This window comes from Bubalus kerabau, chromosome 23, assembly GCF_029407905.1.
Source record: "Bubalus kerabau isolate K-KA32 ecotype Philippines breed swamp buffalo chromosome 23, PCC_UOA_SB_1v2, whole genome shotgun sequence".
Lineage (NCBI taxonomy): Eukaryota > Metazoa > Chordata > Mammalia > Artiodactyla > Bovidae > Bubalus > Bubalus kerabau.
In genome coordinates, this window is record NC_073646.1 from 13,072,110 (window position 1) to 13,093,532 (window position 21,423).

Genomic DNA, 21,423 nt, shown 5'->3' on the forward strand with positions numbered 1-21,423 from the left:
TTATATATAGTAGTGTGTATATTTTAATCCCAAACTCCTAATTTATCCCTCTCTACCTCTCTCCTATTAAAAGACACATGCAACTGGTGAGAAAATGGAGGGTTGTATTGATCAAAATAGGGTGAGACAAATTGAGAGAGTAGCAGTGACATATGAAGTCGCGACAACTCTTCACGACCCCATGGACTGCAGCCTACCAGGCTCCTCCGTCCATGGGATTCTCCAGGCAAGAGTACTGGAGTGGGGTGCCATCACCTTCTCTGACAAATACACTACCATGTGTAAAACACAACATTGTAAAGCGATCATCCTCCAATAAAAAAAGAAAGAAATTTATAGGGGGAAAATGAATTCTTTTAGGAGATAGAAAACCATTCAGTTAAGTTAAAGATGCATTTGTTAGAGCAATGGCCTCTGAAGCAAGACAAGGTACATAAAAAAGTCACATTGGGATATGGGGAGAAAATATTATTAATAGAACTTTTAACAATATTTATGTTTACTCACAATGAAGAACGAAATTAAGGGGCTTCTCTGGTGGCTCAGTGGTAAAGAACCCACCTGCCAATGCAGGAGATGTAGGTTCAATCCTTGATCCAGGAAGACCTCACATGCTGTGAAGCAACTAAGCCCGTGAGCCACAAGTACTGAGCCCATGTGCTGCAGTTACTGAAGCCCATGCATCCTAGAGCCCATGCTTCACCCAAGAGAAGCCACTGCAGTGAAAAGCCCAAGCACCGCAACTAGAGAGCAATCCCACTCGCAGCAACTGGAGAAAAGCCTGTGCAGCAATGAAGACCCAGCACAGCCGAAAATAAAATCAATAAATACACAAAACGGTTTTTTTAAAAAGAAGGAAATTAAGCTTTATGGATATTTAACATGTGATTGACAGTGGGTAAGTGCACAATGTAGAAATGAATATGCACACATTTGGGTTCATAATCCAACATTTTTTTCTGGAAAAGAAGAAACTCTTTAGCCAGTAAGATCATTTTTGTGTGAATAGGTGTGTTTGGAAAGATTTTAAATGTTCTGTTGGTAGAAAGATAATGCACTAGAATGAATTAAGTGTTAGACAGTTACACAATGGAAAGTTACAGAGGTGTTAAAATGAATACACTGAATTTAGATAAATCTCAAAATGCTGTATGAAAAAAGTGAGCTGCAGAATAAACATCCAGTGTGATTCCATTCATGTATAGTTTTACAAATACACAAAACAATATCCTTTGTCACCTATTAACATTTGTATATAGAAAGGCTTTAACATCCCAAAAATGAGAGGGATGCTCACTAATCTGAGAGTGATGGTAACACCTGGGAAAAAATTAAGAGCACAAGATTAGAAAAGACCATAAAGGAAGTCTGAACAAAGCATTAACATTTGTTCACCCCGGCAGACAGGTGTGGTGGCTTGCTAGCTTATTAAATGAATCTATCCTCTTCCATATATTCCAGATAGTTCATAATGATCAAGGAAAGGAAATGTGCTAAACTGGTGGATTGAGGAGACTATATCCTGGGCAGTGAGATTTGTAAGTCACAGTGTGGGGAGGCTGCAGAGACGACTTTCTTGGGACCCCAAGAGTGAGATGAGTCGAAATGAGATGAACAGGGAGTTTAGCCAAAAGAAGGATGCAAATGCCACTCTGGCTGCTGTGAGGTGATACCTAGTAGCACCGGCACGTGCACACTAGCATGTGTAACATAGGTAGCTAGGGGGAAGCTGCTGCATAACACCGGGAGGCCAGCTGAGTGCTCTGATGCCCTAAGAGGGGTAGGATGGAAGAGGGGAGGGAGGCTCCAGAGGGAGGAGATGTGTGTGTGTGTGTGTGTGTGTGTGTATTTAATTATGGCTGATTTGGGCTTCCCTGGTTCAGATGGTAAAGAATTTGCCTGCAGTGCAGGAGACCTGGGCTCAATCCCTAGGTCAGGAAGATCTTGTGGAGAAGGGAATGGCTACTCACTCCAGTATTCTTGCCTGGAGAATTCCATGGACCGAGGCACCTGGCTGATTCACATTGTTGTATGGCAGAAAACAACACCACATTGTAAAGCAGTTATCCTCTGACAAAAAAATTCTAAAAGTGAGAGAGAAGCAGAGGGTGTGGCCAGGACTAAGCTGTGCTGTTGCACTTCCAGGTCGATCCTGCATGGGGCTGTTTCCTTCATGCTTATAGCATCCTAGTTAGCCACGTGCAAATGAAAATCAAGTGATCTGGAGCAATGTGATCTGTGATCACCTATGAGCCTCATCTTGAAGGATTTGGGGTGAATTTGAGAGGGATATGAGAGAAAGATAAAAACTGGGATCATGGAGGCCAGTTAAGCCAATGGTTCTCTGCCCTGGCTCTGTATCATTAATACCTGGGCAGCTCCAGTGTGCCTGCTCCCTATCCAGACCAACTGGATCAGCATCCCTGGGAGTGGAGACCTGGTGTGGGCATTTAATTTAAAGTCCCTTCGCTTATTTCAGTGTGCAGCCTAGACTGAGAACCTTGGGCTACGTGTGTTCCAAAACTCCACATTCATGGGTTCTGTCTGTTTTTTCTTCTTATGGGCTGATAACAATCAATGTAAATAGTGTTTATAAATACAAATCGCCTTGCGCCTTGCTGGGTGCCTTTTCTGCTCAGACACAGGCCTCAGTGGGAAATAAAGAGTAGATTCATTGGCCTTGAAAGGGATCTCTGAGACTGTATGATATAACAGCAACATTTTCAAAATGAGGACATAAAGGTCCTGAAACACAAAAATACCTTTACCCAAAGACACACAATGAATTTGTAGCAGATCCAGAATTCAAATGATGATTTTCTTTTTTTTTAATTAATTTTTATTGGAGTATGGGGCTTCCCTGGAGTCTCAGATGGTAAAGAATCTGACTGCGATGCAAGAGACCTGGGTTTGATCCCTGGGTTGGAAAGATCCCCTGGAGAAGGGAATGGCACCCACTCTAGTATTTTTGCCTGGAGAATCCCCTTGGACAGAGGAGCCTGGTGGCCTACAGTCCATGGGGTCTCAAAGAGTAGGACGTGACTGAGTGACTAACACACACACACACACACACACATAGTTGCTTTACAATGTTGTGTTAGCTTTCACTGTACAGCAAAGTGAATCAGCTCTGTTTACATACAGCCCCTCTTTGGGGGATTTCATTCCCGTTTAGGTTACTACAGAGCTTTGAGTAGAGTTCCCTGAGCTATACTGTAGGTCCTCATTAGTTATCTATTTTACACATAGTATCAATAGTGTATATATGTCAATCCCAATCTCCCAATTCATTCCACCCACCCTCTTCCCCCTTGTAATCCATATATTTGTTATCTATGTCTGTGTCTCCATTTCTGCCAAACACTGATTTTCTGACACCATCTTGAAAATAAAGTTAAAGGAAATTCTGTTAATAAGGATTTATTTTCCAGAGGTGATATCTCAAGCCCTGAACTGGCTTTAGAAGATGCCTTTGAGTGGGCTTTCTTTCAAGCACAAAATAATTTATAATTATCCTAATTGTATGGAAATGAAAGTTTCTAAAACATCAGAAGTTTCATTAAAACATCTTGTTCAGTTCCCACCATGATCTTAATATCTTTAGCACAAATTTTTTTTATTTTTGAGGGAGTGTTTACTTAGTAATGAAAAGCTCCCATCTACCTCTGTTTGGTTATGCATTAATATTATTAGAAGCCAAATTAGTAAGGTTCTGAAGGGCTCTTTACTCTTTACTCTGAGCAAAAGGCTTAGACCAGAGTGGGCTCAATAATAAAAATTAAAAAAAAAAAACATAGAAAACATCTATTAGCACTTGCTGGGTATGCTAAATGATAGTTGCCAGATTTAGTGAATAAAAACACAAGAAATCCAGTTAAACTTGGATTTTAGATAAACAGTGAGTGCTTCTTTAGTATTGTAAGTTTCTGTATTTTTCTTTGCTGATTCTGTAAGTTTACTAAGTGAATTAGACCCATTTATTCCTTACAACCCTATAAGGGAGATTCTAAGTCCCATGATACAGTTGAAAAAACAAAGGCGGAGGGTTAGGTTAACTCACCAAAAATGGCAAAGCTAGTGTGTGGCAGAGTTGGGATTTGGATGAAGGAAGTCCAGCTCCAGAGCCTGTTACTTTAACCACAATGATGCACTGCCTCTCTAAACTCATAAGGTGAAAGCCATTCAACAATTATTCAGTCATCAAACTTTTCTGTGTGTCTGCTGTGGTTAAGCACTGTGTTTGGTGAAAGGAACTAAAACCTGGGAGAGACAGACTTGGAAAGTCTTCTTCCTCTCTGGGCGTCTGCTTCTTCCTGTGTGAAGCAAAAGGATGAAGGCAGATCACTGGTTCTCAATGGAGGGATTTGCTAAATTCCAGATGGCTCTCCTCACCTCCATGGATTTTGAGAAAATGGACGCAGGGGTGGATTCTTGGCATCTGGGTTTTTTAAACAAGCTCTCCAGTTAAAGCCAAGAAACCTGAAGTTTGAGACACTACAAACACACCATTGAATTGAAGTAGAGCTGGGAGGTACTGAAGCACTGCTTCTCAACCTTGGCTCCCACTGTGTAATCAGCCAGTGGGCTCCACCCCAAACCCCATGAGTCACAACCTTCCCAGGTGATTCTAATATGCAGCCAGGAGTGAGAATCATGAAGTACAGTTAACTGCAGTAAGATAATTCATTTTGGGGGGTATAAAGTTGATTTACAATGACCCATTCATTTCGGATGTACCACATAGTAATTCAATAGATTCATAGGTTATACTGCATTTGATGTTATTGTAAAATATTAATTATGTTCCCCATGTTGTACATTATATCCTTGTAGCTTATTTATTTTGCACATAGTAGTTTGTATCTCTGAATCTTGTCAATTTAAAAATTAGCCACAACCTAAAAGTTGAAAGTTATGTTTTATTTGGTGGGAATTTTTAGGACTTTAAGCCCAGGAGACAGCATTTCAAGTAACCCTGAGAAAACTGCTCTGGAGGTGAGGGTTCGAGTCAGGTTTTACAGATGTTTTGCAACAAAGAGCAGGTAGTCTGAACATCAAAAGATTATTGTGAATTAAAGAAAGCCAGATTTCCCAAGTTAAGGAATTTAGAGCACTTTTCTATGTATCTGAAGATACAAGAGTCTGGGCTTACTGAATTCATTCCTTTCATATGAATCTCAGCTACCTTGTGGCCAGTATCCTGTGTTTTTTACATTCTGAGCTCTCTTGGGCTCACCTAGAGGGAGTAGCTGGAATAGGATGGCTTTGAGATTGCCAGTATTCTCCTTCTTGATTGCCCTTAGGGCTCAGGAATTCACATTGGAAAGCTGAAATCCCTGATGACTGTGACGCCTTTGTTTGCTGATATGGCAGTCCATTTCTCAGTCTCACAGCTTCCCTGGTGGCTCAGAGGGTAAAGCGTTTTCCTACAATGTGGGAGACCTGGGTTCGATCCCTGAGTCAGAAAGATCCCCTGGAGAAGGAAATGGCAACCCACTCCAGTACTCTTGCCTGGAAAATCCCATGGACTGAGAAGCCTAGTAGGCTACAGTCCATGGGGTCACAAAGAGTCAGACATGACTGAGCGACTTCACTTTCACTTCTCAATCCCATACCCTTATATTGCCTCTCCTTCCACCTCTCTTCCCTCTGGTAACCACTAGTTTGTTCCCATACCTGTGAATCTGTTTCCATCTTGTCTTTTTTTTTAGATTCCATATGTAAGTGGAAACATTGAGTATTTGTCTCTGTTTGACTTATTTCACTAAACTCCAGGTCCATTCATGTTGCTGCAAATGGGAAAAGTCATTCTTTTTTTTAAAGCTGAATACTGTCCCATTGTATACATATGTACCATATCTTTCTTAGGTGGTTACCATATCTTGGCTATTGTAAATAATGCTCCTATGAACATTGGACTCCTATGAACATTGAAGTTAAGTGGGCCTAGGAAGCATCACTACAAACAAAGCCAGTGGAAGTGATGGAAATCCTGGTGAGCTATTTCAAATCCTAAAAGATGATGCTGTGAAAGTGCTGCACTCAATATGCCAGCAAATTTGGAAAATTCAGCAGTGTCCACAGGACTGGAAAAGGTTGGTTTTCATTCCAATCCCAAAGAAAGGAAATGCCAAAGAATGTTCAAACTACAGCACAATTGCACTCATCTCACACACTGACAAAGTAATGCTCAAAATTCTCCAAGCCAGGTTTCAACAGTATGTGAACCCAGAACTGCCAGATGTTCAAGCTGGATTTAGAAAAGGCAGAGGAACCAGAGATCAAATTGCCAACATCCACTGGATCATAGAAAAAGCAAGAGAGCTCCAGAAAAAACATCTATTTCTGCTTTACTGACTATAACAAAGCCTTTGACTGTAGATCACAACAAACTGTGGAAAATTCTGAAAGAGACGGGAATATCAGACCATCTTACCTGCCTCTTGAGAAATCTGTATGCAGGTCAAGAAGCAACAGTTAGAACTGGACCTGGAATGATGGACTGGTTCCAAATCAGGAAAGGAGTACATCAGGGCTATATATTGTCACCCTGCTTATTTAACTTATATGCAGCGTACATCATGTGAAATGCCAGGCTGGATGAAGCACAAGCTGGAATCAAATTTGCCAGGAGAAATATAAATAACCTCAGATATGCAGATAACACTGTTAAGTAGTTAGAATAGGAAACAGGAGTCCAGAATGGTGGTGGCTAAAAGATAAGGAAGGGAAAAGCCTGCAAAAATAGAACAAAGGAAGGTCCAAGGACCGGAGTGAGGACCTCAGGTAGAACAAATAACACTCCCAGCTAGCCCAATTTACATAGGGCAGGTCCAGGGGGAGAAAAAAACATATAAAAAGAGGAGCCAAAAGGCCTGGAGTCTCTCTCTCTCCCCCACGTGCTGGGGTGCTCTTCTCTTCGCATCTTTGGGTCAACATGCCCTCACGCCTCGAGGATGGATTTTCCTGCTATTTTCTAAATAAAATAGAGCTGTAACACAGAGCTGAAACACTGATTTGTCTAAGAGCTATACATGGTCTGTTCGAGACCTGAGAGCTATAACATAATCTAAGACCCAAGAGCTGTGACGCGATGAGGGCTTTAATGTCCATCACTCCAAATCTTTGTTGTGATGAGACAGAACCGAGGAACATACCCTCGCCTGACAACACCATCCTTATGGCAGAAGGTGAAAAGAAACTAAAGAGCCTCTTGATGAAAGTGAAAGAGGAGAGTGAAAAAGTCAGCTTAAAACTCAGCATTCAAAAAACTGAGATCATGGCATCCAGTCTCATCACTTCATGGCAGATAGATGAGGAAGCAATGGAAACAGTGACAGGTTTAGTTTCTTGGGCTCCGAAATCACTGCAGATGGTGACTGCAGTCATGAAATTAAAAGACGCTTGCTCCTTGGAAGAAAAGCTATGACAAACCTAGACAGCATATTAAAAAGTAGAGTCATTACTTTGCCAACAAAGGTCTGTCTCGCCAAAGCTATCTTTTTTTCTAGTAGTCAACTATGGATGTGAAAGTTGGACTATAATGAAGGCTGAGCACCGAAAAATTGATGCTTTTGAACTGTGGTGTTGGAGAAGACTCCTGAGAGTCGCTTGAACTGCAACAAGATGAAACTAGTCAATCTTAAAGGAAATCAGACCTGAATATTCATTGGAAGGACTGATGCTGAAGCTGAAGCTCCAATACTTTGCCCACTTGATGTGAAGAACTGACTCATTGGAAAAGACCCTGATGCTGGGAAAGATTGACCGTGGGAGGAGAAAGGGATGACAGAGAATGAGATGGTTGGATGGCATCACCGACTTGATGGACATGAGTTTGAACATCTCTGGGAGTTGGTGATGGACAGAGAAACCTGGTGTGCTGCAGTCCATGGGGTCACAAAGAGTCAAACATGACTGAGTGGCTGAACTATACTGATGAACATTGGGGTGTATATATATTTTCAAATCAGTGTTTTCATTCTCTTTGTGCATATACTCAGGAGTGGAATTGCTGGATCATATGGTAGTTCTATTTTTAGTTTTTTGAGGAACGTCCATACTGCTTTTCATAGTATTATGTCTGATAAGGGGTCCAAAATATATAAAGAACTCATATAACTCAGTGTCAAAAAACCAAACAACTCAATTGAAAAATCAGCAAAAGACCTAAATAGACATTTTTTTCCCGAAGGAAAAATACAACTGGCCAACAGGCACATGGAAAGGTGCTCAGCATCACTAATCATCAGGAAAATGCAAATCAAAAACACAAGTAGGTATCGCTGCACAGCTGTCAGAATGTCTAGCTTCAGAAAGACACCACATATTGGAAGAATGGCATCACTGACTCAATTGACATAAGTTTGAGCAAACCCTGGAAGATAGGGAAGGACAGGGAAGCCTGGCATGCTGCAGTCCATAGTGTCACAAAGAATCAGACACTACTGAGTGACTGAACAACAACAACAGTTGGGAAGATGTGGAGAAAAGGGGGACTTCTCTGGCGGCTCAGCGGTAAAGAACAGAGGAGACTGGCAGGCTCCAGTCCAGAGGATCACAAAGAGTCGGACATGATTGAAGTGACTTAGCATGCATGCATAGTGGCCAGTGAAGGGAAAAAACAAGTTTGGAGCTCTCCAGAAAAACCATTCTCAGGTAATTGTTATTTTTGACCTATCTGACAATTGCCTGGAAACACTCACTAAGGCGACTTGTATTTACCTGACCTGTCTCAGAGCCTTCTCTCTGTGCATGCCCTTTTCCCTCTAGGCATTTGTCAGAAACAATTCGTGGCAATTGTTTAACAAGAAAGCTGCTTGAGGCAGCAACAAAAATTTGGGAAAACAAAATAAACTGACCAAAAATAATTAAAAAGGAAAGGTGAAAAATGAGATGTTCGTTGAAGGTTTTGTCAATTTCTGACACGTTCCTGAGAATCTAGGCGAGTACACACATGAACAATGCTGCACATGATTAGGAAAGAAATGGGAAGGCCCTAAGTTCTCACTACTGACCTTGAGGCTTTACACAAGTAGGAGGTGAAGGCTGAGGAAGAGTGTAAACTGCCTGCCATAGAACTGAAGGGAGTCTCCACATACAGACAGAGACTCTACACAAAGCCTGTATGACTTACTGGTTCCAAGAATCCAAGAAAATTTCTGTCCAATTATTAACTGACTATTAAGCCAAGCAAACAGAAACTTCAATGTCTACACATAACAATGAATAGAAAAGTTAAATAATTAGTTCAGGAAAGTCACTAAACACACAGCAGCAACAGCAGTGACCAAAACAAGGACAACAAAATGTGGTGGGAGAATCAGAAAGATCTCAAGGCAGTAACTTGGTCTTCTACATTAGCTAATGAGAAAATAAAGAGCAAACTAAACCCAAAGCAAATAGATGAAAGGAAATAATAAATATTAGGGAGAAATTAGTGGTAGAGAAAAGAAAAAGAACGGAGAAAACTATTAATGAAACCAAACCTTGGTTCTTGGAAAATATAAACAGAAGTACCAAACTTTATCCAGATTGATCAAGAAAAAAAAGAGAAGACTCAAATTACTAAAGTTAAAAATGAAAGTGGGGCTATTAATACCAATCTCATAGAAATAAGAACTATAAGAGAATATTATGTACAACAGTATGCCAACAAATAGAAAATCTAGAAGAAATGGGCACGTTCCTGGAAAAACAAAGATTACCAACACTGACTCAAGAAGGTCTGAATATCAAGTTAAGAAAGAAACATACACAAAACAAATCCCAGACTCAGATGGCTTCACTGGCAAATTCTACCAAAAGTTTTAAAAAAAAGTCTTAAAAAATAGAAAAGGAGGGAATACATTCCAACTCATTCTATTGGGATAATAGCACTCTGATACTGAAACCAGAAAAAGGCATCACAAGAAAAGAAAACTACAAGCTAATATCCCTTGTATTATGTAGTCACAAAAATCTTCAACACAATGCTAAGAAAGTATATCCAGCAAAATATAAGAAGGATTGCATACCACAATTGAGTGGAATTTTTTCCAGGAATATAATGTTGGTTAGATACATGAAAAATCAATCAATGTAATATGTCACACTAATAGAGTTAAGGGCAAAACTACATGGTAATTTCAATAAATGCAGAAAAGGCATTTGAGAAAATCTAATCCTCTTTCCTGAGTAAAAATATTCAATAAACTAGGACTAGAAAGGAACTTCCTCAACTTGATAAAGGATATCTATGAAAAATTCATATCTAACATCATACTTAATGGTGAAGGAATGAAAGCTTTCCCCTTAAGATCAGGAACAAGACAAGGATGTCAACTTTTGCTACTTTTATTCAACATTGTACTAAAGTTTCTAACTAGGGCAATTAGATATGAAAAAGAAATAAAATTGTCCATCCTGCAATAAAAGAAGTAAAACTGGCATCTTGGCATATTTTTGCAAATGACAAAATCTTTTACACAGAATATCCAAAGGAATAAAAAAAGATTGAAGCTAACAGATTACTTCCACAAGATATAGGATATAACATCAACATGCAAAAATCAGTTGTATTTTTATACACCAGTAATGAACAATTCAAAAAGGAAATGAAAAAACAATTCCACTAACAGTAGCCTTAAAAACAATACAATGCTCAGGAAATTTAATAAAAGAAATGCAAGGCTAGTGCACTGAAAACTGAAAAAATCCTTGCAGACAACTAAAGAAGTAAAAAAAAAGGTGGGGGGAAGATAGAATGTATTCATGGATCAGAAGACTTCATACTGTTAAGATGACAACACTCCCCAAATTGATCTACAGATTCAACACAGTGTCTATTAAAATTCTTTTCCCATTTTTGCAGCAGTTGACAAGCTGATACTAAAAATCATATGAAAATGCAAGGGATCCTAAACAGCCAAAACAGTCTTGAAAAACAAAAAATCTGGAGTACTCACATTTCTTGATTTCAAGTTACAGCAACCAACATAAGTATCCAAGGTGATAGAAGAAGTCCACCCTGGAATGTCACTGATAGTGCTGCAGAGAAAAAGGAGAGGAAGTGGACTACTAGATGATGACTCTGTTCATGATCGGTTCATGTCACTTTGGTTCACATTCTACTTGCCAAAACAAGTCATACGGTCAAGCCTGAAATCAGTGGGAAAAATGTACAGTCTTCCCTTAGAGAAAAGCAGTGAATATTTTCAGCAGTGATATAACATACCATGGACAATATTCCAATTAGACTGATGGCATACTAATATGAATAGTCAAAGCTATGGTTTTTCCAATCATATCCAACTATGGCTTTTACAAATATAAGATTTGGACCATAAAGAAGACTAAGCACCAAATAATTGATGCTTTAGAATTGTAGTGCTGGAAAAAACTCTTGAGAGTCCCTTGGACTGCAGGGAGATCAAACCAATCAATCCTAAAGGAAATCAACTCTGAATATCCACTGGCAAGATTGATGCTGAAGCTGAAGCTCCAATACTTGGGCCACCTGATGCAAAGAGTCAACTCGCTGGAAAAGACCCTGATGCTGGGAAAGATTGAAGGCAAAAGCAGAAGTGGGCAGCAGAGGATGAGATGGTTAGATAGCATCACTGACTCAATGGACATGAATTTGAGCAAACTCCGGGAGACAGTGAAGGACAGGGGAGCCTGGCATGCTGCAGTCCGTGGGGTTGCAGAGTCGGATACGACTTAGCAGTTGAACAACAACAAAGTCACAATGGGAGAGTATATTGGGACAATCCTCTGTCTTCTCTTCCCTGGAAATTTATGATGCATTAAAATTTAGAATAAATGTGACGTTCAAAATATAAATGAATGATTGATAGTTGGCAACACAAGGCAAAAGAACTGATGGATTGCCAGAAACTGGGCAGCATATTCCCTTAGTGCCTAGTTCCTTTCAATACTCAGATTGCCCCATAACAAAGTCAATCCATAGTTTTGTGTTCCTGAGCAGCTTGAGCAATGGTACATATAGGCCATTCATGTACGTATAGACTGTTATGGCAATTGCCATCCATATTGGTAGAGGAGCTCTTTATCCCTTATCCATTCGAGACACAGTCTGGCTCACGGGGGTTCACTCTGTTCTCTATCACTGGTGAGCATGGCACCCTCGCTGGCTGGTGAGATGCTATAACCCTTGCCTTTCTCCTGTCTCCTGAAAGGAGGGAGGTGTCATTAAAGCTTCTTTTGTTTTACATTCCCTTTGGGTAAATGCCTTCTTCATATAAGATCTCATCATTTATAGAATAAGAAATATTCTCTCAACTCTACTCTAGGAAATAGAGAAATGTAGTTTTTAATCAGCCTAAAATAAATTAATTTGCTTATTCAGAGGCATAGTCCTCCTTCTGTTTTTCTGCAACTTTAATCTCTCTTGGAATCACCAAACAGAAAAAAAAAAAAAAACAAAAAATACCTCTGGTCATGAAGATAAGGACTGGAATGACTTCAGATACATTAGGGAGTCCCCATCTGTTTCTAACTAATATGTAGGCTTCTAAGTGGCTCAGACAGTAAAGAATCTGCCTGCAATGCCGGAGAGCTGGATTTGATTCCTGGGTCGGGAAGATCCCCTGGAGTAGGAAATGGCAACCCACTCCAGTATTCTTGCCTGGAGAATCCCATGGACAGAGGAGCCTGGTGGGCTACAGTCCATGGGTTCACAAAGAGTTAGACACAACTGAGAGACTAACACTTTCACTTTCACAAGAAGCATACAGTCATGAGTGCATTGACATCCTCTCACACTTTCTGAGGGCTCTGCCAGAGAATCAGTCAGGCTCTAGGAGCAGGGCAAAGAGGTGTTGAAGTAAAACCTCCTTCTGAAAGGGTGAGTTTCCTGGTCCTGTAGCAACAAGGGGTCATTTCTAGGAACTTCAGAATTTAGGTACACTGAAGATGTTCAATCATGCTCATTAGCAATGAAATGGTATTCTGAATAGCAGCTAGATCCAGTTATTTGGGGCTTCTCAGATTGGACAGTGGTAAAGAATCCATCTGCCAGTGTAAGAGATGCAAGAGACCCGAGTTTGATCCCTGAGTTGGGAAGATCCTCTGGAGTAGGAAATGGCAACCCACTCCAGTATTCTTGCCTGGAAAATCCTATGGACAGAGGAGCCTTGTGGGCTAGAGTCCATGGGGTCACAAAGAGTCAGATATGACTGAGCACACACATTTTATCAAATGGACTGAAGTTAAAATGCTTGGTAAAACCCAGGATGAGTGAATGTGAGGAATCGGGCATTCTTATTCATGGATGTGGCTGTGTAATCCAGTAGGGCTTCTTTGAAGAGCAACTTGGAAATAACTCTCAAAGCAAAGAGAAAATACTTTCCCTTTGACTCAGTGATTGACCCTCTGTGAATATATCTTAGAGATACATGAATTCTGGGCCCAAAGACGTGTTCAGACTCTTTGCTGCATGGTATTATACTGTATTGTCTCATACAGTAAATAACCTAAATGTTTTTCAATAGCAGGCTAATTAAATGAACTAAGACCTATCTACATAACTGAGTATCATGAAGCTATTTAAAACACTGAAAAATATCAGTGTAAGCTGATATGGAAAGAGACAACACATGGCTAAGTGTTGAAAACAAGTTGGAAACAGATTCCTTTAGAGGAGAGATTTTCAACTTCAGCACTATTGACAATTTGGACCAGATAATTCTCTGTTGTGGAGGGGCTGTCCTGCACATTGTTGGATGATCTGCAGCATCTACCAACCAGATGCCAGAGGCAATCCCTACCACTCTCAAGCCGTGACAGTAAGAAATGTCTCCAGGACTTCCCTGGTGGTCTAATGGTTAAGAATCTGCCTTCCAATGCAAAGGACAAGAGTTTGACCCCTGGTCTGGGACGATCCCACATGAGCTGCGGAGAAACTAAGCCCATGCTCCACAACTACTGAGCCTGTGCTCTAGACCCTGGGAGCTCCAGCTACTGAGCCCATGTGCCCTAGAAGCTGTGCTGTGCAACCAGAGAAGCCACTGCAAGGAGAATTCCATACACCATAATTAGAGAATAGTCCCTGCTCACGGCAACTAGAGAAAGCCCATGTACAGCAAAGAAGACCCAGTGTAACCAAACATATAAATAAATAAATAAATTTTTAAAAATTAATTAATTTTAATTGGTGGCTAATTACTTTACAATATTGTGGTGGTTTTTGCCATACATCAACATGAATCAGCCATGGGCGTACATGTGTCCCCCCATTCTGAACACCCTCCCACCTCCCTCCCCACCCCATCCCTCTGAGTTGTCCCAGAGCACCAGCTTTGAGTGCCCTGCTTCATGCATCAAACTTGCACTGATCTTCTATTTTACATATGGTGATATACATGTTTCAATGCTATTCTCTCATATCGTCCCACCCTCGCCTTCTCCCACATAGTCCAAAAGTCTGTTCTTTACATCTGTGTCTCTTTTGCTGTCTTGGATATAGGGTAATTGTTATTGTCTTTCTAAATTCCATAAATGTGTGTTAATATACTGTATTGGTGTTTCTCTTTTGACTTACTTCACTCTGTATAGTATCTCCAGACATTACTAGATGTTCCCTGGGGAAAGCAATGCTAAAGCACTGCTGGTTAAGAATGATGGCCATAGATGCATGGGACTTAAGGGCTATGAGTGTTTGTGTGTGCACAGATCATCTTTAGAATAACCATGTGACTCATCGGTGGTAGCTGTCCCTGTTATAGCTGGGGCTAGGATTGTAGGTGGGAGAGAAACCTAGTCTTCATTGTAAATACTTGTGTACTGTTTGAATTTTAGCATGTGTGCTATTTAAAAAATAAGATTTTATACAGAGTGAAGCGAGTCAGAAAGAGAAAAACAAATATCATATATTAACAAATATCATATATTATATCCCATATATATGGGACCTATAAAAGTGATACTGATGAACCTATTAATATTTACAGACCAGGAATAGAGAGACAGATGTATAAAATGGACTGGTGGACAGAGCAGGGGAAGAAGAGGGTGGGATGAATTGAGAAAGTAGCACTGACATACATATTCTACCATATATATAGCATACTTATGGTTGATTCATGTTATTGTAGGCAGAAACCAACATAACACTATAAGGCAATTATACTCCAATTAAAAAAAATAAATAAAAGAAGAAAACCAGATTAAAAGTAAACTATACAGTGATATTTCCATGACTGTTGAAGGGAAAGGTAGAAAGAGCATTTTTTTTTTAATTGAAGGATAATTACTTTACAGAATTTTGTTGTTTTCTGTCAAACCTCAACATGAATCAGTCATATTTATACATATATCCCCTCCCTTTTGAACCTCCCTCCAATCTCCCTCCCCATCCCACCCATCTAGATTGATAGAGTCCTTATTTGAAGTTCCTGAGACATACAGCAAATTCCCATTGGCTATCTATTTTACATATAGTAATGTAACATTCCGTGTTACTCTCTCCATACATCTCACCCTCTCCTCCCCACTTCTCCTGTCCATAAGTCTATTCTCTATGTCTGTTTCTCCATTGCTGCCCTGCAAATAAATTCTTCAGTACCATTTTTCTAGATTCCAAATATATGCGTTGCTGCTGTTAAGTCACTTCAGTCGTGTCTGACTCTGTGCGACCCCATAGACAGCAGCCCACCAGGCTCCCCCGTCCCTGGGATTCTCCAGGCAAGAACACTGGAGTGGGTTGCCATTTCCTTCTCCAATGCATGAAAGTGAAAAGTGAAAGTGAAGTTGCTCAGTCGTGTCCGACTCTTCGCAACCCCATGGACTGCAGCCTACCAGGCTCCTCCATCCATGGGATTTTCTAGGCAAGAGTACTGGAGTGGGGTGCCATTGCCTTCTCCGATATTTATGTGTTAGTATATGATATTTATCTTTCTCTTTCTGACTTACTCCACTCTGTATAATAGGCTCTAGATTCATCCACCTCATTAGAACTGACTCATATGCATTCCTTTCATGGCTGAGTAATATTCCATTGTGTATATGCACCACAACTTCTTTATCCATTCATCTGAAGATGGATATCTAGGATGCTTCTGTGTTCTAGCTGTTGTAAATAGTGCTGCAGTGAACAATGGAATACATGTGTCTTTTTCAATTTTGGTTTCCTCAGAGCATATGGCTAGGAGTGGGATTGCTGGGTCATATGGTAGTTTTATTGCTAGTTTTTTAAGGAATCTCCATACTGTCTTCCATAGTGGCTGTATCAGTTTACATTCCTACCAACAGTGCAAGAGCATTCCCTTTTCTCCATACCCTCTCCAGCATTTATTGCTTGTAGGTGTTTTGATGATGGCCATTCTGACTTTTGTGAGGTCATAGTTCATTGTGGTTTTGATTTGCATTTCTCTAATAATGAGCAATGTTGAGCATCTTTTCATGTGTTTGTTATCCATCTGCATGTCTTCTTTGGAGAAATGTCTGTTTAGGTCTTTTTCCCACTTTTTCATTGGGTTGTTTGTTTGAGTTGTATGAGCTGCTAATATATTTTAGAAATTAATCCTTTGTCAGTTGTTTCATTTGCTATTATTTTCTCCCATTCTGAGAGTTGTCTTTTCACCTTGCTTTTAGTTTCCTTTGCTGTGCAAAAGCTTTGAATTTTAATCAGGTCCCACTTGTTTATTTTTGTTTTTATTTCCATTAGTCTAGGAGGTGGGTCATAAAGGATCTCACTTAGATTTATGTTATTGAGTGTTCTGCCTATGTTTTCCTCTAAGAGTTTTATAGTTTCTGGTTTTACATTTAGGTCTTTAATCCATTTTGAGTTTATCTTTGTGTATGACATTAGAAAGTGTTCTAATTTCATTCTATTGCATGTAGCTGGCCAGTTTTCCCAGCACCATTTATTGAAGAGGGTGCTTTGCCCCTTTGTATATTCTTGCCTCCTTTGTCAAAAATAAGGTACCCATAGGTGCATGGGTTTATTTCTGGACTTTCTATCTTGTTCCATTGGTCTGTATTCTGTTTTTGTGCCAGTACCATACTGTCTTGATGACTGTAGCTTTGAAGTATAATCTGAAGTCAGGAAAGTTGATTCCTCCAGCTCCATTCTTCTTTCTCAAGACTGCTTTGGCTATTGGGGTCTTTTGTATTTCCATATGAATTGTGAAATTTTTTGTTGTAGTTCTGTGAAAAACGTCATTGGTAATTTGATAGGGAATGCATTGAATCTGTAGAATGTGTTTGGTAGTATAGTCATTTTCACTATATTGATTCTTCCAACCCAGTAACATGGAATATCTCTCCATCTGTTTATGTCATCTTTGATTTCTTTCATCAGTATCTTATAATTTTCTGTGTAGAGTTCTTTTTGTCTCCTTGCTGCTGCTGCTGCCAAGTCACTTCAGTTGTGTCTGACTCTGTTCAACCCCAGAGATGGCCGCCCATCAGGCTCCCCCATCCCTGGGATTCTCCAGGCAAGAACATTGGAGTGGGTTGCCATTCCTTCTCCAAGGCATGAAAGTGAAAAGTGAAAGTGAAGTCGCTCAGTTGTGTCCAACTCCTCACGACCCCATGGACTGCAGCCTACCAGGCTCCTCCGTCCATGGGATTTTCCAGGCAAGATTACTGGAGTGGGTTGCCATTGCCTTCTCCCTTTGTCTCCTTAGGTAAGTTAATTCCTAGATATTTAATTATTTTTGTTGCAATGGCTAATGGGATTGATTTATTAATTTCTCTTTCTGATTTTTCATTGTTAGTGTATAGAAATGCAAGTGGTTTCTGTGTATTGATTTTGTATCCTGCAACTTTGCTAAATTCACTGATCAGCTCTAGTAATATTCTGATAATATCTTCAGGGTTTTCTATGCACAGTATCATGTCATCTGCAAACAGTGAGAGCTTTACTTCTTCTTTACCAATCTGGATTCCTTTTATTACTTTTTCTTCTCTGATTGCTGTAGCTAGGGCTTCCAAAACTATGTTGAATAATAGTGGTAAAAGTGGACACCCTTATCTTGTTCCTGATCTTAGGCGGAATGCTTTCAGTTTTTCACCATTGATAATAATGTTTGCTGTAGGCTTATCATATATGGCCTTTACTATGTTACTATCTTCATGACCCAGATAACCACAATGGTGTGATCACTCACCTAGAGCCAGACATCCTGGAATGCAAAGTCAAGTGGCCCTTAGGAAGCATCACTACGAACAAAATTAGTGGAGGTGATGGAATTCCTGGTGAGCTATTTCATATCCTGAATAATGATGCTGTGCAAGTGCTGCACTCAATATGCCAGTAAATTTGGAAAATTCAGCAGTGGCCACAGGACTGGAAAATGTCTGTTTGCATTCCAGTCCCAAAGAAAGACAATGCCAAAGAATGGTCAAACTACCACACAATTGCACTCATCTCACACACTAACAAAGTAATGCTCAAAATTCTCCAAGCCAAGCTTTAACAGTATGTGAACTGTGACCTTCCAGATGTTCAAACTGGAATTAGAAAAGGCAGAGGAACCAGAAATCAAATTGCCAACATCTGTTGGATCATCAAAAAAGCAAGAGAGTTTCAGAAAAACATCTACCTCTATTTTATTGACTACACCAAACCCTTTGACTCTGTGGATCACAACAAACTGTGGGAAATTCTTAAAGAGATGGGAATACCAGACCACCTGACCTGTATCCTGAGAAACCTGTATTCAGGTCAAGAAGCAACAGTTAGAAGTGGACATGGAACAACAGACTAGTTCCAAATCAGGAAAGGAGTACTTTCCTTTATATATAAGTTTGTATATTGTCACCCTGGTTATTTAACTTAAATGCAGAGTACATCATGTGAAATACCTGGCTGGATGAAGCACAAGCTGGAATCAAGATTGCCAGGAGAAATATCAATAACCTCAGATATGCAGATGATACCACCATTATGGCAGAAAGCAAAGAAAAACTAAAGAGCCTCTTGATGAAAGTGAAAGAGGAGAGTGAAAAAGTTGGCTTAAAATTCAGCATTGAAAACTAAGATCATGTCTTCTGGTCCCATCACTTCATGGCAAATAAATGAAGAAACAATTGAAACAGTGAGAGACTTTATTTTCTTGGGCTCCAAAATCACTGCAGATGGTGACTGCAGCCATGAAATTAAAAGGTGCTTGCTCCTTAGAAGAAAAGCTATGACAAACCTAGACAGCATATTAAAAAGCAGAGACATTACTTGCCAACAAAGGTCCATCTAATGAAAGCTATAGGTCTTCCAGTAGTCATGAATGGATGTGAGAATTGGACTATAAAGAAAGCTGAGCACCTAAGAATTGATGCTTTTGAACTGTGGTATTTGAGAAGACTCTTGAGAGTCCCTTGGACTACAAGGAGATCCAACCAGTCCATCCTAAATGAAATCAGTCCTAAATATTCATTGGAAGGACTGATACTGAAGCTGAAGCTCCAATACTTTGGCCACCTTATGTGAAGAACTGACACATTGGAAATGATCCTGATGCTGGGAAAGATTGAAGGCAGGAAGATCAGGGGACTACAGAGGATGAGATGTTTGAATGGCATCACTGACTCTATGGACATGAGTCTGAGTAAGCTCCAAGAGTTGATGATGGACAGAGAAGCCTGGTGTGCTGCAGTCCACGTGGTGGCAAAACATCAAACACGACTGAGCAACTGAACTGATGTTGAGATAGGTTACTTCTATGCCCATTTTTTTGGAGAGTTGGACTGTGAAGAAAGCTGAGCGCTGAAGAATTGATGCTTTTGAAGTGTGGTGTTGGAGAAGACTCTTGAGAGTCCCTTGGACTGCAAGGAGATCCAACCAGTCCATTCTGAAGGAGATCAGCCCTGGGATTACTTTGGAAGGAATGATGCTAAAGCTGAAACTCCAGTACTTTGGCCACCTCATGCGAAGAGTTGACTCATTGGAAAAGACTCTGATGCTGGGAGGGATTGGGGGCAGGAGGAGAAGGGGACAACAGAGGATGAGATGGCTGGATGGCATCACTGACTCGATGGATGTGAGTCTGAGTGAACTCTGGGAGTTGGTGATGGACAGGGAGGCCTGGCGTGCTGTGATTCATGGGGTCGCAGAGAGTCAGACACGACTGAGTGACTGAACTGAAATGAACTGAATTGAATCATAAATGGGTGCTTAATTTTTTCAAAGGCTTTTTCTGCATCTATTGAGACTATCATATGGTTTTTATCTTTCAATTTGTTAATATGATGCATCACATTAATTGATTTGCATATATTGAAGACTCCTTGCATCCCTGGAATAAGCCCAACTTGATCATGGTATATGAGTTTTTTAATGTGTTGTTGAATTCTGTTTGCTAAAATTTTGTTGAGAGTTTTGGCATCTATGTTCATCAATGATATTGGCCTGTGGTTTTCTTTTTTTATGTTGTCTTTGTCTGGTTTTGTATTAGGGTGATGGTGGCCTCATAGAATGAGTTTGGAAGTGTCTCTTCCTCTGCACTTTTTGAAAGAGTTTTAGAAGGATAGGTATTAGCTCTTCTCTAAATGTTTGATAGAATTCTCCTGTAAAGCCATCTGGTCCTGGGCTTTGGTTTGGGGGGAGATTTTTGATCACAGCTTCAATTTCAGTGCTTGTAATTGGGTTGTTCATAATTTCTATTTCTTCCTGGTTCATTCTTGGAAGATTGAACTTTTCTAAAAATCTGTCCATTTCTTCTAGGTTATCCATTTTATTGTCATATAGTGGTACATAATAGTCTCTTATAATCCTTGGTATTTCTGCATTGTCTGTTGTAACCTCTCCTTTTTCATTTCGAATTTTGTTGACTTAATTCTTCTCTCTTTTTTTCTTGATGAGTCTGGTTAAAGGTTTGTCAGTTTTGTTTATCTTCTCAAAGAACCAGCTTTTAGTTTATTGATCTTTACTTTTTTTTTTTTTCATTTCTTTTTCATTCATTTCTGCTCTGATCTTAATGACTTCTTTCCTTCTGCTAATTTTGGAGTTTTTTTTTTGTTCTTTTTTCAGTTGTTTTAGGTGTAAAGTTAGACATTGTCTATTTAATGCTTTTCTTATTTCTTGAGGTAGGATTGTACTGCTATAAACTTCCCTGTTAGAATTGTTTTTGCTGATCTCACAGGTTTTGAGTTGTTGTATTTTCATTGTAATTTGTTTCTAGAAATTTTTTTATTTCCCTTTTGATTTCTTAAGTAACCTGTTCGTTGTTTAAAAACATATTGTTTAATCTCCACGTATTTGTGTTTTTTTACAGGTTTTTCTTGTAATTGCTATCTAGTCTCACAGCATTGTGGTTGGAAAAGATTCTTCATATGATTTCAATTTTCTTAAATTTACTGAGGTTTGAGTTGTGACTCAAGATGTGGTCTATCCTGGAGAATGTTCCATGTGTACTTGAGAAGAAGGTGTATTCTTCTGCATTTGGATGGAATGTCCTGAAGATATCGATGAGATCCCTCTCA

General features: G+C 39.8%; 1 long non-coding RNA gene across 4 annotated transcripts in view; it reads right to left on the reverse strand.

The window, feature by feature from the left end:
• Positions 1-21,423, reverse strand: part of LOC129637464 (uncharacterized) — a 103,897-nt gene that overhangs the window by 38,131 nt on the left and 44,343 nt on the right. For all 4 annotated transcript variants that reach the window (XR_008707479.1, XR_008707478.1, XR_008707477.1 and 1 more), the window contains one exon: positions 10,947-11,028. This is a non-coding gene — a long non-coding RNA (uncharacterized LOC129637464). The remainder of the gene's footprint in view (positions 1-10,946; positions 11,029-21,423) is intronic.